This window comes from Saccostrea echinata, unplaced genomic scaffold, assembly GCF_033153115.1.
Source record: "Saccostrea echinata isolate AGI-Se365-2 ecotype Australia unplaced genomic scaffold, CSIRO_AGI_Sech_v1 ptg000054l, whole genome shotgun sequence".
Classification (NCBI taxonomy): Eukaryota; Metazoa; Mollusca; class Bivalvia; order Ostreida; family Ostreidae; genus Saccostrea; species Saccostrea echinata.
This window is the reverse complement of record NW_026889803.1, coordinates 30,320,679-30,331,622: the sequence shown is the minus strand read 5'-3', so window position 1 is coordinate 30,331,622 and position 10,944 is coordinate 30,320,679.

Genomic DNA, 10,944 nt, shown 5'->3' with positions numbered 1-10,944 from the left:
AGATATTGTCAATCAGAAACTCGAGCATCTTTTTAATGTCAACTTCAGAGTACTTGTGTGTACAATCAGAATGTTTTTTAACAAAATAATTTTGCAAACGACCAATGACAAGGTAAGCTTAAGTATATTTACGAGTTCCATTTTTATTGAAAAAGCAGCTGTCAATTATATCAAAAAGCCTGGACTTTAATTTATCGTGGGGAATGGTTGTGTATAAAGTAGAAAAGTCATAAGTTTTTAAGCTGTTGATTTTGGTAAAATATTGCGATTTCAAATTTTCCAAAAGTTCCTTGGAATTTTTAAGTATCCACATCTGATTTACACCACTTCTCGAATATATTGTTGCACAGTACTCTTGAAGTTTCTCCTTCACCACTGTTAATAGCTTAGTGAGGAGTAGAGAAAGAGGCTTGGTTGAACATTTACTGGAACCCGCTATGTATCTTTGTTTGTAAGGATTTTTATGAAGTTTCGGAATCCAATATAAATATGGTAATTCAAATTCATTTTGGTTGTTTGGAATATTAAAAATATTTAAAACTGACATATGATTTTGAAGAATTTCTTCCTTAGAAAGGGAACTGCGAGTATAAGTTGGATTACCACTTGTAGAATTAAATCCAAGTTCCTCTAAAATACATTTAATATAATGAGCCTTACAAACAAAGACAATGTTGTTACCTGCTTTGTCAGCAGGGACCAGTACGTACTGATCATGTAATCTATCTAATTCTTTTTTCACTTCTGGATTATTGAATACAGAAGGATAGATGGTTCTCATATTGGCCCTCAATCTTTTAATGCGTGATTTTAACATGCATCTGATACATTTAATCCATTCTGACAAAGTGTCAAGGTCTTCTTTTTCATGTCTGGCCCATCGCCTGGCGTAGTCCTCTACAGAATCCGTAATATTTATGAAATTCAGACGCCAGTTGAAGGATCGGGGTTCCCTTAATTTAGGACCTTTTAAAATTAGTGATCTAAGGTCCTCATTATTAACTATATTAACGTCACCAGTAATAACTTAAATTTAAATCGGAGAGGACTATTTTAAAAAATAATGAACACTAAAACCTAATTTCATTTCTTTTATGGAAGTTATTCAATTAGTTCGCGAACTTTTTGATCACCCCTCGTACATGTAGATAAAACACTGTGTGTGCATGAATGATTTCTTAGAATTTTTAAGGTGTTTTAGGCTAGGGATGTCAATTTTATTCGGACAGCTTAATCGAATAGTCGGAGGCTTTAGTCGAATATTCGTTGAAATTAAAATTAATTTTTCATGTCATTTTCACTATATTTGTCTTTTATAGACTAGTTGTACAATATTTAGCCTACGCTATCACCATTATACAACGGATTTCTAAAACGTAAACATTTTCGGAGTACAATGAATACTTTACATCTACATGATCCAATGCATTTGATTTCAAAAATTAATATAATATTAATTTACTGCTTATTTTATCTAAATGCAGGATATCAAACGCTCGCATTTGTCCTCTCTTTTCATAACGATTGTACATGTACCCGTTAATGGAAGCCATTTCTACGTGTCGTGCCAGTGTCCTTTGACTGGTAAACAATTAAAGCGTGCCTCTTATAAAAACAGAGAGAGATTGCGATAAATTTTAATTTTGAGATTTTGTCTAAACAAACAATACAATGCATGATATTAATATCAGAAAGAAACAGCATTTAATTACGCTCATAACTGTCACCCAATTTACACGTACTTACAATTTTGTAACAGCTGTTTAATTATTCTTTATGAATAGTTGCATTACGTCAGATCTTATAGTATTGCAGGTTGAAACTTTATAATAATTTGAATCTACAAAACCAAAAAATTCTTGAACGTCCTCTCTATTACAACAATCAGTGGTAAACAATCCTTGAAAATCATGTTCGTGATAACAACATTTTTCTTTACGGCTCTGCTTTTTTGGCATTTTTGTGGAGAACTTATATTACTAGGAAATTTTCACTTGAAGACTGTGTATATGTTTGATGGATTCGGCATATTATACATCATATTTGATGTTCCACTGCAGAATACAAGTTCAGTTTTACATAACCTTGATTACGTACTTTTAACTGTTTTTCCATCCTGGCATCTTTTTAAGTATCTCAAAATGTTGGTTTGGAGGCATAAATCGACATACAAATAATTTCCTTTGAACAGTTAAACCATACCCTGAGTTTTTCTTACGAGAACATTGATTTGTAAATGAAATGGTCAAATCCAAGTTTATTACCTTGAATTTAAAATTACTTTTATGTAACACATTTTTAACGAATAACCGACTAAAGAAATTTTAGTCGATAGTCGGTATGATCGAACGATAGTCGAGTACTCGAATATTCGTTGACATCCCTAGTTTTAGCTGAAAAAATGTAGCTTTTTTCCGATATTTTTTTTATAGAGAGAGGGCTACAACTCTTTAGAATCTCTGTAATGGTGCAAGTGCGGGATTGATTCAGTCCCGCTCAGATTTCGGCTCAAATTATCAGTAATTGGCTAGTTTATTAACGTATCTTACCTGAACTCATAAAATGTAGCTATGCAAGACATGAATTGATAAAAAAAAATATACCGAACAATCCATATATCAGTAATGTTATTTTTTTCGTGTATGTCAACATCACTACTTGAATTTATCCGCCATGTTTATTGACCTTGACCGATGTAATTTTGGGACAACCAATGAGAATTCGGGATCTAGGAAGCGGATATATTTAGGATATTCCTTATTTTAAGCAAAAATATTGCTGTTTATGAAAAAAATATCACATGGAATACTTTTATTTATCGATGTTTAGTGATACCATACAACACAAACATTTATCAACACCGACATTTACTTTATCAAGTGATTCTAAATTTCAAGCGCAAGTCTCAGTACATCACGCGAGAACTGTCATGGCTGCTGAGGAGAACGACTGGTAAACACGCAGATTGACTTTACATGGTTTTTGCTTATAAAGGGCTATGTTGTTGATAGTGAATAAGAATTCCGTCTTGTTGGAAGTAAGTTGAGTGGAAGAACAATTTATTTTGCCAGCAGTCGCCCGTATCTAAAAAATGTATTTGCACCATTACAATGCAGTAGAATTGTAGCTCTCTCCTGAAAATCAAATTAAAAATAATCGGAGGGCTACATTATTGCAGCTAAAGGTGTTTGTATATTATTTTCGTAATTTATTTTAAAAAAATACATAGACTGTCCATTTTATATCATCAAAGGAAACAAACTTAAACTATGCTTAACTGGTTTGAAGAAGTCAGTTACGATATAGAACTACATCACAGGGAAAGAAGCCAGGTTTCCCAAATTTGGAAATCTGATAGAAACATATTGGGATCGTGACTCAGCAGTTTTCATATAGTTTCCTTTATATGTGTACCTTATATGGTTTCCAAGTAGATTCCCGACATGGAAACAATCAACCTGTGCTTTCCCCAAAGTTTTCCAAAATGGGAACATGCATTAGAGTCTAATGGTTTCCTCATAGATTCCCAACATGGAAACAGTCATCTCGTAGTTTCCGCCATGTTTACCAGATGTACCTGGTGATGTCCGTTCTCAAGACAATTTCCTATAGGCCAATGGAGACCATGTTAAATAAGTCAGTGATAACCGACAGTCCTGTGAAATGACTCTTAATCCGTTCCTTCTCTTGCAGAATAGACAGTTACGTTTTCAACCCAATTACTTCTCATTCATTTTAAATATTTCCATACTTCAGATGTCCCTACTGGTATCTGTGTCACAGTGGACACTTTCAATACAACTTTGCTTATCAGCTGCATGATTACTGTTTTTTTAATTTCGGTTCACTTTGACAGGAAAATACAAGGATATTAAGTAATTAAGTTAATAATTCTAATCAAGGTCATTTTTATCAATGACTAGAATAATAATATACGACAATCATGCAAAAATAATTACACCAAGCGAAATATCAAAATGTCATTTATGAACCAAGTAACAGAGAATCATTTGCACATTTGTAAAACAAAAATCAAATTATATCTAATATTTTGAAATATTTTTGTAAATTTATATTTTAAAGGCACTGGAATTAAACTTCCAGAAGAGAATACTATATAGTCCTGGGTATAATCAAGCCATTATCGATTTAATTAGTTGTTAGTGGTTAAATAACTTGAAGTTACATGTATGTGTACAATGTACAGAAACTAAATTCAGGTCTCACTACCTGTTTTTCGAATAATTACATGTTTTGTATCTCTTCATTAGGTACAATATGAAAATATTCACAATTGTCATTACCTTGTGATTAATATGCCAAATAATTATCTAATCATAATTCACGAGATTTCCAATTATGATTCAATTATGAATTATCAATTATGAATCAGTATTATGGAGGAAACACCATCCTCTGGTATCTTTCCCAAAAATCCTGGTAAGATGCCTCAATTTTTGTGAGGTAATTTCTTAAAGAGGCAATACTTCAATGACAATTTCAATGGAAAAAATATGCATTATATGGGAATATAAGGTGAATGTCGTTTCACCTTAACAAGTTTATAATTATGAGTGAAGATTGTGGAATTTTTTTTTCAACGATATTGATATTTACTTTCCGACGAGTACTTAATATTTTATATACTCGCGCTCAGGTCCATTGAGAAGTAGTGGATCTTTTTCGTGCCAGCACTTACTGCGACACGGGACCTCCGTTTATACGGTCTCATCGTTCTCCAAGTCCCACAGTGGGATTCAAACCCGCGACGTAAGGATCAACTCTTTACTCTGCGACTCTAGAGCAGACGCTCTAACCACTGCGCCAAGCGGGCGACGATTTTTAGTTGTAGGTTTTGACGTATTTTGCTTCTCTCTGTCAGGGATGTATGCTTTGTTTTTATTAGAGAAGATTTCAAGGAAAAAAAAAGTGATACTCATATCACTTATAAAAAAAATATTAGAAAGGATTTAATTTTGCACAAGGGTTTATTGATTTTGTATTCATCTCTTGAAGCTTTAAGGAAGATTTTAATTTTTCCCTCAAGTACCTCATCGAAAAGGTTTGTGAAATAAAAATACTAACTAAGACAAGATTAAGTAATTGAAAGGTGTAACATTTTTAAAGATATGCAGTTCTGCTTCGTCTTACTCCTCCTTAGTAAACTCAAATATTTTCTCGGATGAAAAATCAGATTTTCCAAGGAAACAGTTTTCTAAGCATATTTTTGTACGTTTGTCTTGAAACAAGGTTATGTTTATGCACATTTTCATTATAAGCAAAGAATACAAAATTGGACATATCGCCAATTACGTGCTCAGACGGGCATAATATAAGACATGACGAATTCTTCGCTAACAAAAGTGTTTTTGATGCCAAACAATCTATGGCGGTTACTGATTTCAAAAAGTTCCCATTTAGAGAAAAGCATTTTAACTCCATACTTTTCTCAAATGCTACGTGAAGGAAGTCTTTTGATAAAACGAATGATGTCGGGGAATTCGCTTCGGTCGTTTCCCAAAGTACTGTTCCGCTGGTATCTAAGCATGTAATTGTCTTGTTGACTTGGTCTGCTACAAAAATTTTTGAAGCGTCAGAGTTCAGTAAAACTCTTCCTGGGAAGTTAAATTGTGAACTTGCAATGGTATTCGCAATTCTTCTCTTCACGTCATACAATTTTAACAACGGTTGCTGTGACGAAATAACGCTTTGCAAGTTGCAAGACATCAAAAGTTTACGAGCATTGTAAGAAATACCATGAACGGTCGTTTCTTCGTATTGGAAATTGATACTTTTTTCTTCTCTTTCTTTTATGTCAGTATCATGTATTACGAAAAACCGGACTCTGAATCCACAGGACGCTGCAATTTCGTTATCAGAAACAGCTGTGACGTCTCCAAAAGACTCGTCAAATTCCCTTAGGAATAAGAATAAGCCCTCATTGCTAAGAACAAGAACCTGCCCGTTATCAGTGACTATAACTATTTTATCACCCTCGATAGTTGTCATACCGGTGCATACTAACTTATGCTCTTTCTGTGAATGTGTTTGAACCAAAGAATTATTTGGATGCCCCACATCTGGATGTTGTTGACAAGATTCGTTCTTTATTCCACAGAGTGTTGGCTGATTCTTTTCCTCATTTTCTTTTATTTCATTCGTTTGCTGTATTCTCGATGACGAATTTGTTTTTACAACTTGTTTAGAAGAATGAGCATAAACACATTCTGTGGAGGCATTGGGAGATAAGAGTGTTGTACATGTATATACCCCTTTCTCAAAGAAAATATCAGTATTCTCTTCATGGACAAATTTTCTATCATCTTCATCTGAATCAGTTGTTGTTTGCTTGATGCTACCGAATTCATTTGAACCAAGTGTAGCGTGATGTAAATTCTGCATGTTCACACTTCGTCTTGTCTTGTCCTGTAATAATTCTGTTCTTTCCCGAGTCTCTACTTTACTTTCGGAATTATCTTCAGAAGACACTAATTGATTTTGTTTTGTTTTGCCAACACAAAGCGATTCCATTTTCAAATAGTCCAACTCTGCATAATTCTCCATCTTAATGTAATCATCTTCCATTTTTACATTACGACCTGTAAGCTGAAAAAAGATCTTCATTATAATACTTAACGATCTAAAATTATCGGGGGTCCGTGTTTTAAGCCCTGTTCACAGATTTGTAATTGTAAGTTTTTGTTTTGTTGGTAGTTTTTTTTCTTTTTTTTTTTTTTTTTTTTTTTTTTTTGTTGTTGTTGTTGTTTTTGTTTTGAGATCGTCACTGCTCGTTAACTTCCCATTTTTCATCCTTGTTAAAAGTAAATAGTTAAGAAACAAGATTCAAATCATTTCGAAGAATGAATGTCAGCAGTTGTTGAAATGTTTGAACACTGTTTGGAATTTGTTTGAAATATTATAGAACTTTAAAAAAGAAACTGGTAATAAAACAGTTTATAATATACAATGTATTTCAAACGAAAGTATATGTAACTCTTATAAACGTCATTTTGAGCTTTTTATATTCCGTCCCTATAATAGGCCCATATTATTTACCCTTAAGGACATTGGCAAGGTTCCTGGTTATTGTATAGAATTTTTCAAGAACTCTTGAGTAGGTTGAGTTGTACTAAACAAGCTTTATTCTGGATTGTTAAACCTACCAAGCCATTCTTCTTTTTAAGATTTTGTCAAATCAGTGTTTTTGCCATTTTCAATGCATTTCCTATGTAAAATGTTGATAAAAGGGACCAACATAATTTTTCACCATAACATTTCTCCAAAACCCACTTATTTCATATAGATTTTGTATTATATACATTATTGTATCTTCATTTCCTATTACTTCTAGATATTTTGGCTGAAAATGTATATATAGAAACAAGACAAGGACATACCGGCGCCGATGTTTATATTTGAGTTACTTCCCTGAACAGCTGCAATAACATAAATATTCATAATGGTCAAGAGAGTCAGACTAGTTAATTGATTCTATCATGTAATTGACTGAATTGATTGAAACACATTGTCATAAAAATATTGGCATGGATTTATTTCAATTTTTATTCGTAGTAACTAATGCTGCTTCCTTCATACAACCTGAGAACTGTTCTCAGTCGGTCTACCTTTCAGCATACATGTATGTCACGTCTTTGCTCTTTCTAGCATACTGAGCTATGGTAAATGATGACCTGCTGGCTCTTTGTCCCCTGAATACAACGTACAACAAAGCCATTACTACTTTTCTTTCTTACTGTATAGATGATTCTACCCGTTGAAGGAAGTACACGTGCTTTTGTTTACCTCTGTAAACATACGCTTTATTGGTTTTCACCGCTTAGAGATTTCTACACGGGAGATCACTCTCAATCACTATTTCATAAGTGAAAAAAACCATGTATTAAACCTTTTTTCTCCGGAAAACCTTGACTTGCCAATGTCCGTAAATATCCACCATGTATAAAATGCTCAGATATTGAATTAAAGCACTTTAAATAAAAAAAAAAGGATTAAGCAAGCCAATTTTTTCAAAATAATCATTACCTAAGCAGTGATAACTCGAGTGAGATTGCATTGAGATTTATTAGAACGGGCATATTTTTAAAAGAAATAACATTCAAATACCAAGAGAAGCAAAACATGTTGTGGTTGAAAGATGTATTTATATGCATTAAGAATAAAATAACGGTTGAAAACGATACTTTGTACCGGATGAATTTTAACAGTTAACTTTATTGATTACAACAAAGGGAGATAACACTTCAGGGACAGGTCAATGTCGTAAATTAGGACACACTCTGCTCTTTCAGGTCTTTCATATAAATACAGTAGTAATAAATATGGGAATTACATGTACTTGGTAGCCAACCCGTACATATCTTTCATAGAATATGCGCTATTACTAGTGTACCATAAGATTAAGCCATTCTTGTGTGTCGTCTAATTGTAACCCTGTAAACCCGAATTGCTCCTACCTTGCGCGGTTTTAATATTTTCCAAAAATTAACTATGTTTCCTAATTGTTTTTTCAGTTTCAATTTAATATTTTCCCCCAACGTGATTGAGAAGGGCTGCTTTTAGAATATGAATATGGATATCGATGGAAAAAAATTCGTTCGGTAGACTTGAAATTAAGTAATTAGATTGACCGATTGAATGTTTAGCGTCCCATTCGAGAATTTCTCACTCATATAGACACTTCACTATAAACCAATGAAGGGCTCCAAATTTAGACCTATACTCGGCACTCATTGAGCAGTTGGGATTCCTTATGGTTAATGCCAACGCCTACGGTGAGAGGCAAAATTATTCCCATGCTCTCAATAGATTTTTTAAAAACATAATGTTTCTTAATGAGTATCCTAATAATGCATTTACATGTATACTTTTCAAACTTTTACATCAAGTCTGAGAAATATTTAGTACGATCTTAACAGTAAAATAGAGGCCAGCAATACAGGATTTGTAAATAGATTTCTGTATATTTTTTTCTCTGTAATAAAAAATACTACATCGGGACCAAAACAACTACATGTACTTTATAAAATTCATTAGTATCTTTAGATATTCCAATTATATTAAGGACTCTTCTTCTATACCTACGACTTTTGTTTCAAGAAATTGTTCAATACGACAAATGAATGAATAATATAATACTTATACACGTAGTAAGTAAGCTCTAGAGACGAGAAACAACATTATCTTACTTACCAAATATTTGAATCCAAAACTACTTATTAATCTAAACTTTTTTTAAAACAAACTTCCTTCCCCCCGGATGTAGATAAATGTATAAGGAGAGCTAGACGTAGCATAGCCGAAATGCTATATTTATATGCTATATTTCGATTGTTCAATCTATGCCTCTCCTAAGACATGAAACAAAATCCCATAGGAAGTTGATCATTATGCATTCATCGACAGACTTTTAACATTCAAGGAAGAAAGTTATTTTTGTCTATAAAAAAACTGAAGTAGACTTTTTAATAAATTTTAAACCAAAATCTTTCCATAATGAATTTTTAAAGCAATTGTCATTGATATGATTTTTAACAGATTGTAATTGTTTACTTCCTTTAAATAAGGATATTTGAAAAAGAAGTCATGAAAATTAGCCTTCACGGTATTTTTAGTTTCGGATATGATTTTTGCGTTAATCGTAAACGGAAAACGTCGAGAAATGTTAAGCAGATTTAACTTTATGCATTATTTACAACTTTAGTAAAACAGTGAATTTAATTTTCCCAGGAAACTAAATATGCTTCAAAAATATCATACAGAGAGAGATTTAGATCCATTTTTAACACACTGTAGTACGACTGTAACCCCTAAACGGAACATGATGTAAACATAGTTAATAATGAGGACCTTAAATCCCATATTTTAAAAGGGCCAAATTTAGGGAACCCCGTTCTTTCAAATGGAGTCACAATTTTATAAATATTGTGAATTCTATGGAAGATTATGCCAGGCGATGGGCCAAACACGAAAATGAAGACAGACCTTGACACTTTGTCAGAATGGATTAAGAGCATCAGATGCATATGGATGTTGAAATCGATTTAGGGGCTGTATGAAAACTATTTATCCTTCTGTCTATTATAAATCAGAAGTGAAAAAGGAATTAGATTTATGTAATACATGTATTGGCCATGTGATCTGACAAAGTTCCATGACATACAGATCAACCATCCAAAAATGACATAACACATGTATTGTGTGAATATTGTCGTTTATTAGATGACAATACAGGGTTGTCCCTAAGAATTGAAATAACAGGGGACATTAATAAAGTAGAAGGGTTTTTTGGGTTCCTCCCTAACGGGGGGGGGGGGGTTGAGGAGGGATACCAGAATAACCGGGGGATTGCATCATTATAGGCGGGGAAATTCCCCGGCCCCCGGGTCTTAGGGACAACCCTGTCAATACATCAAATATTATCATTCTATTTAAGAAATAATGTATCATTTTTAAACATCTATCGGGATATAAATACGGGTTGGTCACGGGGTCAAATTCCATAATGCCCGAAGGGCTTTATGGTAAATTTGATCTCGTACCAACCTGTATTTTTATCAAGATAGATGTTTAAAAATGATTCATTATTACTTATGTTTACATTTATGACTTATTAATTTTTTTTATATTTTCCTCATTACAATCTTTAACGAGTGAAATGTTTTATTTTTCAAACTCAACGGCACGTATTTGATCCATTGATAGCGCGTCGACCCTTTATGACGTTACTGAGAAATTATGATATATTTTATGACGCGAGGAACCCGTGTTTATACGGATATAGATACGCGTTGCTCTTTATAGTGTAATATAAAAGAAAACCTTTAAAAATGTAAATATATAATGATAACAAAATCAAGCTAAGGGGAGATCCAGACAATACTGACAGCACAAGTTGCTTTTATAAAAATCCCTGAATATGACAGT